The sequence below is a fragment of the Sinocyclocheilus anshuiensis genome, unplaced genomic scaffold, assembly GCF_001515605.1.
Source record: "Sinocyclocheilus anshuiensis isolate Anshui unplaced genomic scaffold, SAMN03320099.WGS_v1.1 scaffold1549, whole genome shotgun sequence".
Classification (NCBI taxonomy): Eukaryota; Metazoa; Chordata; class Actinopteri; order Cypriniformes; family Cyprinidae; genus Sinocyclocheilus; species Sinocyclocheilus anshuiensis.
Window position 1 is genome coordinate 120,208 of NW_015538373.1, and position 16,890 is coordinate 137,097.

The 16,890-nt window shown below is 36.8% G+C and overlaps 1 pseudogene; it reads left to right on the forward strand.

Moving 5' to 3' along the window:
* Positions 1-16,890, forward strand: part of LOC107683756 (pappalysin-1-like) — a 133,669-nt pseudogene that overhangs the window by 42,864 nt on the left and 73,915 nt on the right.

Consider the following 16,890-nt stretch of genomic DNA (forward strand, 5'->3'; position numbering starts at 1 on the left):
CATTGATAATAATCAGAAATGTTTATTGAGCAGCAAATCAGCATATTAGAATGATTTCTGAAGGATCATATGACACTGAATACTGGAGTAATGCTTCTAAAAATTCAGCTTTTGATCTCAGCAATAAATTACATTGGTAACACTTTAGAATAGGGAACACTTATTCACTATTAATTACAACTTTTCCCTCAATAAATTCCTAATTTGCTGCTTATTAATAGTTAGTAAGGTAATTGTTAAGTTTAGGTATTGGGGATGTAGAATAAGGCATTAATATGTGCTTAGTACTAATAAATTGATACTATTCTAGTAATATGCATGCAAATAAGCAACTAGTTAAGAGACCCTAATATATTCACATAGAAACCACTTTTAACAATTTTACTGAATTTGAGCAAATAATTGCAGAAAACTTTTTTTTCTTTTAATATATGATATGATCTTTCGAAGTTATGCATTCCACTTTGAGACTGCTAGTGATATACAAGCATTTTTTTTTTATTTCTCAGAATATCAGACATTTACACATTTTTGTCTGAGAGTTTATTTCTACCATTTGCTGAAGGAATCACATCTGTGTGGCAGCTTGAAATCTTTGTGTTTTTGTGTGGAACCATCAGGCACCATCATGAAGGAAGCGTTTGTCTTTCTGACTGCAACTGATTGTTTTGTAGCTGCAGTCTGTTGAACCAAAAGACAGCGTTTGGTTTTCCTTATCTCAATATAGTGTTATCTGTGTTAGCATTAGAATCGAGTTGCCCAAGGAAGGTGCAATTGATCGTCTTATCGTATCTGAGGAGTGTAACGGTGTCATGGGTACAGTGTGGCACAGACGTGCATACATGTATGGATGTAGGCTGTGCAAAGGCCGTGTGAACGATATGTAGGTGTGTGTGTGCATGTGTGTTTATTCCCTTCTGTAGCCCCTCATTTCAACATCAGCAGAGCTAAGCAAAGGGGAGAGCTGGAATTTATGCAGAGGCTCGAGCCAACTTGGCACGGCAAGCCTTCGTCCTCCTTTCTGGAACCCCTTACACTGAGATACAGACAGAAAGAAAGACAGTCTGTGTCTCTTTATCACTAAACATATGCTCATTATCACTATTTTTGACACTTTCAGTCTTAATCTGTACGGTAGTTAATTTTTCTTCATTATGTTTTCAACTGACATGACTTGGAAGTTGATTAAATTTGTACAAACACTTGACAATAAGGTCCCATTAGTTAGCATTGGTTAATGCATTACTAACAATGCATTAACTTACAATTAATGCATTAATAACAATGAGCAATACCTTTGTTACAGTATTTATTAATTTTTTTGTTAATCTTATTTAATAAAAATATGACTCTTCATTGTTAGTCCATGTTAGCTCAGGTCCATTAAATAATATTAACATATGCAAGTTTTGATTTGTATTTTTTCTTTTTTACATTTATTCATTATTATTATTTTTTTTTATTAGAAAATCTAGAAATTAATATTATTAATAAATGCGGTCACATGTTAGTTTGGGGACCAATTCTCACCTTTACCTAACTATTAACCATGACCCCAATAAACTCCTATTTTGCTGCTTATTAATAGTTAGTAAGGCCGTTGTTATGGTTAGGTATGGGGTCCAATTAAGGGATCTAAAATATGCTTATGCAGAATAATCCATTAATATGTGCTGTATAAGTACTGTAAGGGAAACAGGTCAATTTAGCTCAAAGGGAATCATTTAAGATTTTAAAGGGAATTTGGACAGAAATGCTTTAGAAATAATTTTGATTGTTAGTTCATGTTTACTAATATAGTTAACCAATGGTAACAAATGGAACCTTATTGCAAAGTGTTACCATTACATTGTGTTAATATTAATTTTAAAATAGGTAATTTCTATAAATTTGTGAATGGTCTCTTTGCCATTCAGAATGGCAATTTAATTTGCTAATAAAAAAAAAAAATGCCAGAGAGACAGACAGAAAGACAGAATAGGAGTGAATGGAGAGACAATGTGGGAGAGAAAATGTGAAAGTGGGAGATTTGGGAATGAGAAATAGTGAGAGACAAATTGAGGAGGAAAAGTAAAGGGTGAGGTGCAGCGGCTCCATGGCCTGGAAAGCTCATCCCAAATATCCCAGAACTCAACAGAGCTCCTGTCTCTCTCATGGCCCTGGAAAAACCTGATGTGTCCGAAACCTAAAAAAAATCCTGCCTTCGGAGGTAGGAAGGCACCAAGGCACATCTGAAACCAATGTTTGCGCAGCATGCTGTCTACTAAGATGCCTTCATCAAAATTAACATGTACAAGTGCCAAATCTGAGAAAGTTCTCTGCAATTGGCTGGTAACTTTATTAGCTCCTGCAGCATGATGGTTAGAAATGCAATTTGAGAAGGACAATCTGACCCTCGCTGATGTAAATTGCACGAGCGATTCAGATCAGACATGCTAAGCGTCTGCTACATAAAACATCTGTTGTGATTCTCTAGAACTCCATGTGGTGACACATATGTTGAATATTGCTCACATTGAGCCATCAAAGTGAACACTTTAGGAGAAAGATCACAATGTGTCTTCGCAGTTTTGAAGTGGGTCCAGTTTCTCTGAGAAACAGAGACTGGCTCTTCTCTGATATGATGCTGTGAATGTGACACAATGACCTGTGGTGTTTGTCCTTAGTATGCAAGGGAAAACTGCCTAACAAACCCATTGACATGGGGAAAAAAGCATGCATATATAGAGAGAAAAATGCAAAACAGTTTCATGCCTAGTGAGATATTTACAGTATAGCTGGTAAATGTTCTGAATTCACACACCATCGACAGGTTTGGATGCTTACTTTGCTGCCTATGATATCCAACAATCGTGTGTGCGTGGTCTAACTCAAACAAGGATATTATAGGTAGCTAAAACTAAACAGAAAATGAAAACTAGATTTTCTTTTCTTAATTTTTTAGACTCTTAGTACTAAACTCAAACAGATCATCAAATATTTCTGACTTCTATACAGAAAGTCACACCATGCCTGATAAGTGTTTAATAAAGACCAACTTACAACCCAGTCTCAATGAAAAAAAAAAAAACTCCAAAATGTACTTCAATGAAATTCACTGGCGTTTCCAGCTGAGATAAACACTAGAGGCAGTAAAACACCAACAGCTTTCATTCCTTTCCACAGATATTAAAATTACAGGGACATATTATTGATTAATAAAGATTTATTTGCATGTGATTCCTTGCACAATACAATGTTATGAGCTCAAACCACGTTTGCCATAGTGGATGATTTGTAAAACAATACATTTTGATGTCTGCATCACATAGCCAGCTCCATATCTTTGGCTTTTTTGACATAGTAAACTTGCTCAGTAGCGCACCCGGTAAAGCATTGCAATGTGGAGCGCTTGGGTACGAGTCCCTAAAATGATAAAAGAGCTCAAAGCAATGCATTTTTATCTGACATCTGCTTTTTTTAAACACTATTGTTTTAGGTTTAGTGTTGGTGGCACGCTATTTTCAAACGCAATAGAGTATTAACCTTTTAGCACCACTCACTGGACATTTCATTTCTGAACCTCATTTCAACCTTGATCCCTTGATGGATAGAGTTACACTACACCGTTTCATTGCATAAAACTGAGTGGTGCATTTTAGCATTTTAGCCTGGCCCATAGGAACATGAGTATAGTTACAGGTATATACATAATTTATGATACTTACATTTGAAAGCCATTAAAATAAGTATTATTGATGTTGTATATCGGATTGAGTCATATGATCATGCATTAAATTTGACTTTTACTTAATGCAATTTAATGTGGGAAGGACAATGGAATTTAATGGATTTTTTTTTTTTTTTTTTTTGAGATCAAACCATAATTGGAAGACAATTCAAGCAAGACAGCTACAGAACCACTTTTTGGAGAACTCTGCATTACATAGCGCTGCCAAGATGATAACCACTACATGCAAAGCATATGCATTTTCTATTTGTTAGCATATCAGGATATACTGCAAGAAAGAGGAACCAGTCAGTGACTTTGTGAGCAAGAGGTGTATCAAATGTCTTTCTTTCTTTCTTTCTATTTACTTTCTTTCTTGTCACTGTGGAGTCTTATGAAACAGGACATGAAATATTAGTTTTTTTTTTTTTTTTTTGGTGTCTACACTCTAAAAAATGCTGGGTTAAAAAGGGACAAACCCAGCAGTTGGGCTCTTTTGACCCAGCTATTGGGTTGTTTTGACCCAGCAGTTGGGTGCAAAACAACCCAATAGCTGGGTTTGTCCCTTTTTAACCCAGCATTTTTTAGAGTGTAGTATAACACTACGCTTCTAAAAGTCTTAGTAATTCCTGAGGAACTTTGTAAGCATAAATATGCAAGTGCAATAAGTTATACTGTATACCAAAATATAAGTAGTCAATACCAATGACAATGCAATTTTCACAGATTTTAAGGATTTTTCAGGTGATCATACAAACAAACAATAAATTAATTAATAAAGCGTAAGAAAACCTCTGTAAGACCTAATGCCCAGATGTGATATTTGGCTGTTTACATGCATAACTTGGAGGGAAAAAAAGGCATTCTGACTAAAACATGCAGTACATCTGACTGTTAAAGGAACAGTTCAGGCAAAATCATCATCATGTACGTTCCAAATCTTTAGGATTTATTTAAAAATGTATATTCTGTGTTTGTAGATTTTTTTTTCTTGCTAACATGACTGTCTCTCTGTCTTTCTCAAACACAAACATGCACACGTGTGTTCAGATGAGCCCAGCATGTGCTACTATTATGATGGCGATGGCATCTGTGAAGACTTTGAGCGGGAGACGAGTGTGAAGGATTGTGGCCTGTACACGCCAAATGGTTTTCTGGACCAGTGGGCCACCTCAGTGGAAGTGTCCCATGAAGAGAGGCTGTACTGCCCAGCCGACGTGGCTGCTGGATATCCTGCTATTACTAAGGTTAGTGTTCCGCTAGGTTCAGCCTTAGGTGCATTCTCACAGAGAGCGATTGAGGTTACCTAGTGGGTGTTTCAGCTCAATTAGTGTCAAAAGCCGTGTGATGAGGCCAATCATGTCAGCCTGCTATAGTCGACCCATCACATCACTGTACATTTTGTATTAGTGAACTTTGTATTTCCAGCATTCACTCATGTCAGCTCAAACAAACAACTCTCTTTGAAAATGAATGGCTTCTGGTCACTATGTCACTATAAATTGGTGTCAGTGTGAATGACCTTTAGACGCTTTGCACATTCATGGACCAGCCACAGTCTATTCACCTATTATCTGATGCATGTTGCTCAGTGAAAAAGTTCTTAATTTGACTAGAGGTAATATTATTGGCTGACTTAACACAACATATGCCATTTTTAGCAGTACAAAATTTGTTTAGAGGTTCATGCGACATTGACGTGAAATCAGACTTTATTTGTCCCAGAGGAAAGCGTAATTAAACCGTCTACACGTAATTACATAATACATTGAATGTTTGAGCCTTTTAAACATGTAAAACCCGACTTATGATTTGACAAAATATAACACAAATCTAAAATTAAATGTTGTGAATGCATATTTACTGAGTAATCCACTATTTTGTTGGGAGGGGGTCAAAATGACAGTTTTCACCTGAGATTCAGAGCCAAATTACAGGAGGGTAAAATGACTTTAGAAAGATGGCAGCATCATGTTATTTTTACACAGAGATCAGCAGATCTATTGGTAAAATCTGTTGACTTTATCAATCTTTGTTGCATTATATGCCAATGGCGACTGTTCAGAAATGAGAAAAAAAGGCGGAGGCCCCCCCACCGCCTTTTATAATTTGGGTTTTAACAAACTTTTCTTTTGGTATCTTGGTATCTTTGGCTCTATCTGGTCCCAATCCAATGAAACTGGAATCTCACTATGGCTCCAGCAGTAAATTGTTAAATTGTACACATTTTCAGTGGCCAAAAAAACCAAATGTGTGTCTCTTTGCATTCAGCTGATACTTTTTTATTTTAATGTGGAATGTCTGAAGAACAAACAATGTTGAAACTAGAAATGTATCTTTTTTCCCTCTATCAAAACATTGCGTAGAATACCTGTCTGATTTCCATAAATATAATTTTTCCAAAGTTTGCGTGCCTAAAACTCAAGAAATATGAAAGATATATCAATATCATTTTAAATGGTGGTTTTTAATAAACTTTTCTTTTGTAATCTTAATTTTTAAGGTCCTATATGGTTCAATCCCAGAGATATGGGGAGCCCAATGTGACTCAATGTCCAATTTGTTGAATTTTACCCATTTTCAATGGATGAAAACCAAATGTGGTCACTTTGCATACAGCTGATACTTATTGGGTTTAAAAAACAATGTCTGAAGAACAAATCATATTGAAAGAATAAATGTATCTTGTTTCCCAGTTGCATAGACTATACCTTAGAACAGTCATGCCACCGAAGTTTGCACGTCTGTAACTCAATAAGTATTAAATATGTCTTAATATCCTTTTAAATTGTGGTTCTTAATAAACTTTTCTTTTGGAGTCTTAATTTTAGGCCCTATATTGTTCAGTCCCAGAGATATCAGGATCTCAGTGTGGCTCCATGTCCAAATGGTTGAATCCTACTCATTTTCAGTGGTTGAAAAACAAATGTTTTTGTGTTTATCTCGTTATGACTGTTGACACTGCAAGTATGCAAATAATAACAGTAACCCAGGGTTTAGGAATATATAGTGTGACATGTCAGATTATGAATGTAAAGCATGAGAAGTGTGAAACTTAAAATAAGATTACACTTGGTCCCATTTACTCAGGGTTAAGAATTACCAAACGTTAACTATTTCAAGTTTAAGAGACCATAAATGTTTCAAAGTTTGAGGTACTATCAGTGATTCTACCAAATATGCCCATTAGCAGTGGATACTACTTGATCTATTGGCGCTTTTCCACTGCATGGTACGGCTTGGTACGGTTCACTTTTGTCTAAAGCGGTACTGAATTGCAGTGGAAACGCAAACCGAGCCGTGCCGTGCCGTACTGAGCTGTGCCGAGCCGAGTCGTACCACGCAGTGGAAAATTGCCATTTGACTCTGCTTTACATGTTATAAAAAAATATTATATTATATTAATTAATACATATAATGTTTGATTAGAGCAACCACTCTTCCCTATGAGGTATGGAATTTATTTCAAACATGTAGTTACAATACTGCATATTTGAACTCTTGATAGCTTCAGAAGCTGTTAAAATGAACAAAATCCCCTTTTCCAGATATTCCTGAAACTGATTCAAATATAGAATCTTAGGAATAGACTATTGAGAGCAAGGCAATGCGCCCCAACTTGACCATTTTAGCGTATTTTTGGCACTCAGACAGGTATATTCTATGCATATTGTTTTGATAGAGGGAAACAAGTTACAACTCAACGTTATTTATTTTTCAAATATTTCTCTTTAGATACAGTGAGTATCAGCTGTATACAAAGTGACCATCATTTGATTTTTGACCCCTGAAAATGGGTCATTTTCAGCAATTTGGACATGAAGCCACATTGAGATCCCCATGTCTCTGGGATTAAACCATATAGGGTCTTGAAAATAATTATTCAAAAATAAATATTTTTGAAATTTTGAAATTTATTTTTTACATTTAACCATAATTTAAAATCATATTTTGATGTCTTCTTGCGAAAAAAAAAAATAAAAATAAAATAAATATATAAAAATAAAGCACCAAGAATTAAAAGCCGTCTATCAGTAATACAGATGTCCATGATGGCTGATTTCAGAGTCAATCTTAAAAAAAAAAAAGATTCAGCTGTATGCAAAGTGACCCACTTTTGGTTTTTGACCACTGAAAATGTGTACAGTTTAATAATTTACTCCTGGAGCCATATTGATACTTCTATATCTCTATATATAGAGCCTTTAAAATGAAGATACCAAAAGAACATTTTGTTAAAACCCAAAATCTAAAAGGGCATTACGATTGAGTTAGTGACATGTAACTTAATGCCCAACAAGGAGAAAAAAACTTGCTTTTTTTCCACTTTTAAATGGTCATCATTGGCATATAATGCAACAAAGATTGCTAAAGTTAACAGATTTTAATAATATACCTACTGATCACTGTGTGAAAATAACTTGATGCTGCCATTTTTCTAAAGGAATTTTTACCCCCCTGTAATTTGGCTCTCAGGTGAAAATGGTCATTTTGACCCCTCTCTACAAAATAGTGGATTACTCAGTTAATATACATCCATGACATTTAATATTTTGGCTTTCAAAGCTATACATGTTTATCTTTCTTCAGAAAAAAAAATATTGACAAAATCAAAACTTTGAGCCGGGGACGTTTCTGAAATTTGGTTGACTTGACAGGCAATGACCTATTTGTCACTCTATATCTCCAAAAATAAGTATTAGTAAGATTATATTTGAATGCTTAGTTTAATGATCAAAACATACAATGCAATGCATTACAATGATGATTGAGAGATGAACAAATAAATGTTCCTCAAATGCCTGATTTTGACATGATTTTTATTTTTATTTATTTCTTTTTTTTATGAATTGATTGATGATAATCAAGTAAACATAAGCTTCAGTCCAGTATGTGTTCATCTTGAAATATTACTAACCATATGAAAGATATTCATACATTTACAAATTAAAAATCATTAAAGATGGCTTTATATGGTTAAGCCTTTTGGAAGCCTGTTGACTTTTGCAAAAGATGGCTCTTTCATTTAAGAACTTTGGCTTGCCACAAATACTTGCATCAGTTCATTTGGTAAGACTGAAGATAAAATCTCCAGAGCTGAGTAGACCATAAAGATGTCTGCGAAATTACACGCCGACCTCAGTGTCAAACGGCCCTTGTGCACAATGTCCTGGCCTGTTGCCTTCTATGAACAGGCAGTGTTAAAAATGTCTGTTTCCTAAAACGTTCAATAAATAAAAATTCCAAAAGTAAAATGTGCAAATTACACATTACATTATACAGTATATTGAAAATATTGTCACTGTCTAAATAAAATAGATTTTGCTTCTTAATGCAAAACAATTTTTTTAATTGGTTGAATATGTCCTGAACAGATTTCGTGAAATTCACATATTTCATTCATACTCTTAGACATGTAACGCGCATGACTCTAGCTTCATCTGGCTCTTAGAGTGCTACCTGCCGCCTGTAGTGCAGTTTGAAGTGGCCCATCAGAGCTATTTGAAGAGCTTTTAAATACTTGCATGTTTGAAATGCTTGTGCTGTTTGGTTTTCTTCAGTTGTTTGTTGTGTCCCCTCATTCAGAAGGGATTGTACATGTCCTGTACTTTCAAGGCCCATTCACCCTTGCAGGGAACTGAGCGTAGCCGATAGGGATATATCTGCTGGGATAGTTTCAGAATGCATGCGGGGGTCTGTGCTGGAGCATCAGATGCCAGTGGGCCTGGAGCCACTGATTCAAGCTATTTGCCGTGAAGTACAAACTGATCTTTAGGTCAAGGGAGCACATTTTCATTCATGTGAAAGCCACATCTGAAAACTTACACACTGTAATGTCTCTGCTCACCACCCGACACAGGGTTCCCACGCTTCTTGAAAGTACTTGAAAGTACTTGAATGTCAGACATATGGATTCAAGGCCTGGAAAGTACTTGAAAACAAACATAGGTCCTTGAAAGTGCTTAAATTCAATTTGAAAAAAAAATTGTTTATGCAGGGATTACGCTACGACGGATTTCTGTCAATTGGGAAAAAATTAGGGGAAAAGAAACATGTAGCGTGTATAGTGACGCCGCTCGCATCATTCACAGTCGGGTTATTAGCAGAGAACACAGAGCAGGACTTGAATTTCGGCGCGGGATTGCAGCTATTAATAACCATTCTACTCATTCCCGCAGGTTCCGCGCTTCTAACATGATGACAGAAGGGATGTATCATTTGCACGTGCTTTTGAGTCTTGAGAACTCACTCGAGCGCTCTCATTTTCTTTGCGCCCACAGATCGCGATAAATTTTCTTTATATATTTTTTTTTTTTGTAGATTTGCACGTTCATGAAATATTTTCAAAAAATACTGACGTTTTGCATTCCTCTAGGACATTTTAAAGGCCGGCTGTCTGTCTTATATCTAGAGAAAACACGGTGTCTTTTCTTCTGTGTGGCGGTGGCCTGGAAAAGATGCTCTTGATTTAGGTAATTTGCAGTTACACTAGTCCTTTGTCATCCATTTGAATAAACATTTAATACGAATTAATCACAGAGCAGTTACGTACTGTAGATTCCAGTGAGAAGTTCTGTGTTATCGGGCTGTTGAGAAGTCGGTGATCTTTCACAGATGACTCGTTCATCACCAGTGTGAGGAAGCTTAAATTATGATTAGCCTGACAAGCTACACTTTCAATTAAAGTAGTTAAATTGCAGTCAAACTACTTTTTTCAATAGTTAGCAAAAAAAGTTAATTATCAAATGATATGATTTAAAACAAGAGCAGCATTTGGGAGAAATGCAATAAAGTTATTTTCACACTTGAAAAAGATGGCAATATATAAAAATGAAGAATATTAATACATGGACTTATGTATACCTTAAATATACCAATTTTAAATGTAACAATTATGGCTATTACGTGTTTCCTTTTAATTATTGTAGAGATAATGCAAATAATTGTCGTGTGATCATATATCTCACATGGAATGTTTAAACATTAACATAGGTGTTTCAAAAAGTGAACAATATGCATGATATAGTGTCTTACTTTAATGTTACTCTTCACTAAATCAGATTTCTGAGATATGCAGAATAACAGGAGACTACACTCTTAAAAATAAAGGTTCTAAAAGGTGTTTTTTTGCAGTTTTACCATAGAATAACCATTTTTTTGTTTCGCCAAAGAACTTTTCAGTGGGCAGTTCTCACCATTTTTTTTTTTCATAGTGTGAATAAAATTTAATAATACAAAACCCTTGCTCCACTATAAAGAACCTTTTATGCAGTGAAAAGTGTCCATGGACGTTAAATATTCTTATGGAACCATATGTCAGTAAAGCAACTTTGAAATGCTTATATATATATATATATATATATACTGTATATGTGTGTACAATGCATCCATCTGATTTGAACTTGATTTACACTGGAATTTTAAATATGTTCATTAAAATAGTGCTTTATCCTAGTGCACTTTAATGTGGTATTCAGCTTCAGGCACATCCCTATTTTGCACAATAATAAAATAGTATGCATGTGTTCTATTCATACTTTGTAAATATAATGGCTTTTACTCCGATCATTTGGAAGAAGTATGTGCAGTTACTTTTATATAGCACACAGTTTCATGAATGCAACCTTTCCAATTCTGTGCATATTTAAAAGCCTAGGAGGAAAGTCTTCAGGTTGTTTCACAGACCAGCTAATCGTGCATCAAAATGTTGACTTATTTAAATAATTACCTGCTCCTAATTTTACCTGTCTCTTGGGCTAATTGCTGCTTGAGTCAGTTGAGGTACTTCTTACACGCACCTGGCCAAACACAAACAAGACTCAGAGTTCTCCGATGTAATAATGCTTGAACAGAACATCTTGTTCATGTGGTGGTACCATTGGGATGCTGCTTTTAGCTGACGCTGGTCTGGGGGGAATTCACCAGTTAACAGTAAGTAAGCACATGCTAGCATAGTGTGGTCACATAATGCAGCCAGCTGCTCTCGAAGGCGTCCATGCTCCTCAGCAAGCGATGACGCAAGCTCAAGTGTTGAGGGATCTGGGAACATGGTCGAAAACCACTGCCCAAGGACTTCCTTGACTGGTTTAAGTGGTAACCAGCCAAGATGGTGAAGTTGGGGTGGTGGAGGAATGCCGAAATAACTTTTGTAGGATCAGGGCCGCCACTAGCAGGGAGGAAGGTGGTGACGATTCTAGGGGCCCACAGAGACAACCGTCGAACGTAATTTCAACCGATGGGGACCAAATGCAAGGAACACAATTTCAACCAGAGCCCACAGCTACAAACTGCACCGGGGCCTGGAAACAAAATAGCCTGAAAACAAAGGATACACTAATATACACTTGTTCAGGTGCCGATTGGACACCCAAGTTTTGTTAGGAACTCCATTTAATGCAGTGAGTCTATATAGATAGTTCCTGTGGCTCAGTGGCTCAGCAGCGCAAAAGGTCGTAGGTTCGATTCCCAGGGAACACACATACTAGTAAAAACATGTATAGCCTGAATGCACTGTAAGTCGCTTTGGATAAAAGCGTCTGCTAAATGCATAAAATTAAATTATATAGAGCTTTCTAACATGCATTGGAACCTAACGGTGGGGCCTCAGCTAAACTGAGCAAGAAGAGTTTTGCTCATGCAGACAGAGGAGGGACAGGTACGCAAGAGGCCTGCCCCTCTGGCTCCCAATGATTCTTCTCCATTTTCCTTTTATCTTAAGTGGTGATTTACAAACAAAATCTTGGGGTTTGGCTGTGGTTCTGTGCATATATGTCTGTAGTAAGGTGGTGGTGGTGGTGGGGGGGGGCGTTCCACTCCATAACTACACAGCTGGTAGACATTAGCTCTTGAACACAATTGTCAAACCATCCCAGGCTTACTTTGTTTTCAGGAGTGAATGCTTGAGGTTCTTTGCTTATAATTAACTTCACATTGAAACGTCCAGTTGCTGGGTCGACCGTGGTGCTGGATTATAAGTGCAGTTTTTTTGCATGTCGCCTGCTATGCTACACATACATATCACGATGTAGGACATGGTGAGAAAAATAGCCACTACTTCACAAATTTACGTCACTTCATGCAATTTTCTGCGCTTGAGACCAGGTCGCCAAACCACACCAAGTTGAACAGTGATCCACCTTACTGACTTGACGAGCCTCACAGCACAAGATTTCAATCAAGTTTTTTTTTTTAGATTGGTTTTCCTCTCGGTTGAAAAAACACCACAACTGGCTCCAATCACTGAGTGTTGATTTTTCCAGCTCCTTTTATAATTTACAGGCTGTCCTCACATTCCAGTAACCTGTGGTTTGAGTCAATAAGTTGTAGATCATTTGTTTTATTGGTTTATTTAGCCCCTCATGCTGGGCTATTGGTGGGCTTTTCCTGGCGGTGATGTCGTGGTTTACAATGATGTCACAGGCCTGCTATGTATCCGCAGGGAGACTTCCACCACCCACTGATAGGTAGCCAGTCCCCTACTGACATCATCAAATCAGTGATAAATACACACTGAGGAGACGAGAAGCCACTGTAGAGGTAGAGTTTTGTAGCATCCCTTGTGAAAAGTACACTTTAGCATACTTTTAAAAATAGTTCTTATTATGTAAATAATGCACTTTAAAAGAATATATTTAAAGGCAAACTGAATGTAATGTTTTTTGACATTTAATCGCATATTAATTGCAATGAAATAAATATGTATTATAGTTAAAATATAATACATATGCAATTTAACTTTAGAGTGTTTTTTGAATTAGTGTGTGTGTGTGTATATATATATATATATATATACATATACATACATTATATACTGTATATATTATGATTGAGCTCATGTCTTTTTCACAAGGGTTTGGTTGTAGGTTTGTTGCTACTTATAAACATGATAAAAGTGCATGCCTTGCATTTAGAAAAACAATTAAAAAATAAATAAAAAATAAAGTGCCACCTGCGGTTGCAATGCTTGGAAATGCAATATAGCTTTATTCCCTTAAGGTGCCAGATCATGCATGATACATCAACAGATCTCTTGGTCAGATGCTTCATTATTTCTCTGTGTGGTTTCCATAGTGGCTTCAGTTTCATGTATCATATTTCATATGGTCAGGAGAATGGGCGAAACATGGTGTCCTTGTCTAATGTCATGATGTGTACAGCTCTTTTTTTCAGGGAGGTTCGATAAAATCACTTTCTCAGTATTCTCAACACATCACACAATGCAGATCAGGGTAGACATTGTTTTCAGAGCTGTCCACCAGCAGTACGACTAGACAAAACAACACTAATACAAACCGCATGCTTCTTCCTTAAAATAAACTGCAAAATGTCATATAATATGGTTATTATTGATTAAGTGAATTTTGCCCAACACTGGAATATATATACTGTATATATTGTCTGTCCCTAGACGTGCCAGTCCAAAGTGTTTGACCTTTCTGACGGAGTGTCTCAGTATGCCTGGTTTCCATGTCGAGAGGCCCAGGGTGTTTCTTGGTATTCTCAGTACTGGTTAAAGGTGAGATTTGTTTTTTTATTATTATAATTTTATGACATGTTGGGAGATTTCAACTATAAATATGATCAACACCAAAGTAGTTGTTATGATACATTACAAAATGTGAGCTGCTGTGCCATGCAGGTTTATTAATTACTTTAGGATGACACACTACAGGTGAATAGGATAAACATTTAATAAATTATTATCACTGTCATGTAGATGAGGAAAATATGGTGAGAAGGCAGATTTTTAGGCAGAAAAGTTTTTTTTTTTTTTCAAAACCCGAAAAAGATCATACAAAAAACTAACCAAAAGCACAGGAAAAAACACATGGCAGTGCAGTAATACAAGACAAAGAACTGAACTGAAAGAGGGCAATATATACTAGAACTGATGAGGCTTAAAACAAGAAACAGGTGTGAGAATTAACAATTCAGTTACTATGGTGACAAATAGGTTACTATGGTGACAAATGAAAAGCAGGAACACAGAAAACAAGAACAAAACGTAGAAAACCAGGTCATACAATCTAAAATCCAAGGCACAGAACCTAATCGTAACAATCACCATGCTTCCTCAGTTAATTTATCGCAGTACATTAAGACATTATTACAAGTGTAGAAGTTTTCTGAAATTTTATGTTTCAATATGCAAATAAGGCATATATCCAGAACAGAAATCTGAATATTAGATAAAACCGGGTTTAAAATTATTTTTTCACTTTGTTGACATTAAACGTTTTTTATTTATTTATTTATTTTTTTTGTTGTTTTTTTAGGAATAAAATATTATATAAAACAGGTGAATCATACTGTATATTAACTCTTCTGTAAAAATATTTCAGAATACAGACTTTTTACTCAGTGTAGGCCAAAAATAAACCCCCACAGCTTTTAAAGTTATGCATTACAATTAAAATCTACAGACACATGTAGATACAGTGGCATAATATAAACACTTAAATGTGTAATTTGGATGTTTTCTTTCCACTGGTCTGAAATATGACACATTATGGTAGCGAAATAGTCTAAAATCTTAAAATTGACTGGTTTTGCCTGCAGTGTCTTGCCTTAAGCAATTTTGCTAAAGTGGATCTGATGGTTAGACCCAAATCTCAACTTTTATGCAAATAGTGACTGTTACAACAGTATAGAAGAAGACTTATGCGTAAATGTAAGACCAGCTCTTGTTTCCTGCAGGCATATTTCTCACATCCTATGGTTGCTGCAGCCGTTATCATCCATTTAGCTGCAGACGGAACCAGCTTCATCGACCAAGCCCAGTGTAACATCACAGTCCACCTGATCGACACCAAAGAGGGTGTCCACAGCTTAGGTGAGAGCTTGTGACGTTGCACAGTTTTCTATAACTATCGACTTTGATTCTAATATTGGCAGTTGCCTAAATACTGATTACTGTCATATGTGTCCATTCCTTCCCCTGAAATGTTTAGGCGACTGGCGTTTGAGCTGCCGCACCAATCCTCTGGTCATCCCAGTGAGTCATGACTTGAGCATGGCCTTCTACCACACCAAAGCCATTCTCCTCATGTTCCGCTCCGATCTCGTGGCCATCTCCGGCATCGGCCTGCGTTCCTTCCAGTTCTTTGACCCAATCACCATCAGCGGCTGTCAGAGCAATGAAATATACAACCCCATGGGCCAAAGGTGAGAAGTCAGGCATAGAGTCAAACGATTGGTTTCATGGTCCTTATGAGATGTTACTTCTGCTATACCCACGCAGTTCATGATAAAGAGTAAAATTAAGAATTTTTGAAAATGTTAGCTTGAGTAATGAGCTTGATTTTGAATGTTAAAGGGGTTTTACAAAGAAACAGATTATCCTTGATCTTTTTAGTAATATGAACACATACTGTAGCATTCAAAATTCAAAACCTTTTCCTTAGTCCAAAAATAGCATTCACTGAAAACAAGGCTGAGATTTCTGTAATCCTGAAGCTTCTGATACCACAAACACATTGATATATGTCCTCCCTCATTTATATATTAGTTAAATATTACTAAACTGTACAAGAAGTACCTTTAACCATAAAATGGGGTAAACACCTAATGCAAATGTAAGTTCCCCTTCAGGAACGAGACGCTGCGTCGGAAAACGCTTTAGGAACGTCCCCAGCGTGACCATGCTCTGAATCACATATGAAATCAGTCCAATAGATGGGCGAGACGTCATGGGCGGGTGACGTTGCGAACAGGAAGCTATAAAAACACATGCGGTGGAACCGGCGTCAGCTTTTTGTCATTCAGCAAGCGCTCTGTGTGTGTGTGTCAGTCGCTATCTGTTTGTGAGTCGTATTTAGTGTTGTTTGTCCACTTATAAGCTCCATAATGCCAAGCTTCAGCAAAAAGAAACATTTGGGCAAGAGCAGACAGCATTCGCCGAGGCGGAGCGGCGGCTGTGCTCGTGGGGTTCGCATATGGATCCGGTGGAGGGAATGTAGAAGGGTGAGTCCCTATCTTCTTCCTCACCTACCAGATCCAGCGCCTGCTCTCGGGGTTCGGAAGCCCGCGTTGCGGTTCTTTCCCCCCGGTGAGAGGGCTCGACGCTCCGCCTGTCTTCCTCCGAGGAGGTTGATATGGAGGGCGTCGACGAGCTCGCCAGTTGCACAAGCATCAGTTACACAAGCATATTATGCCTAATATTATAATGAGCAGCTTTACTG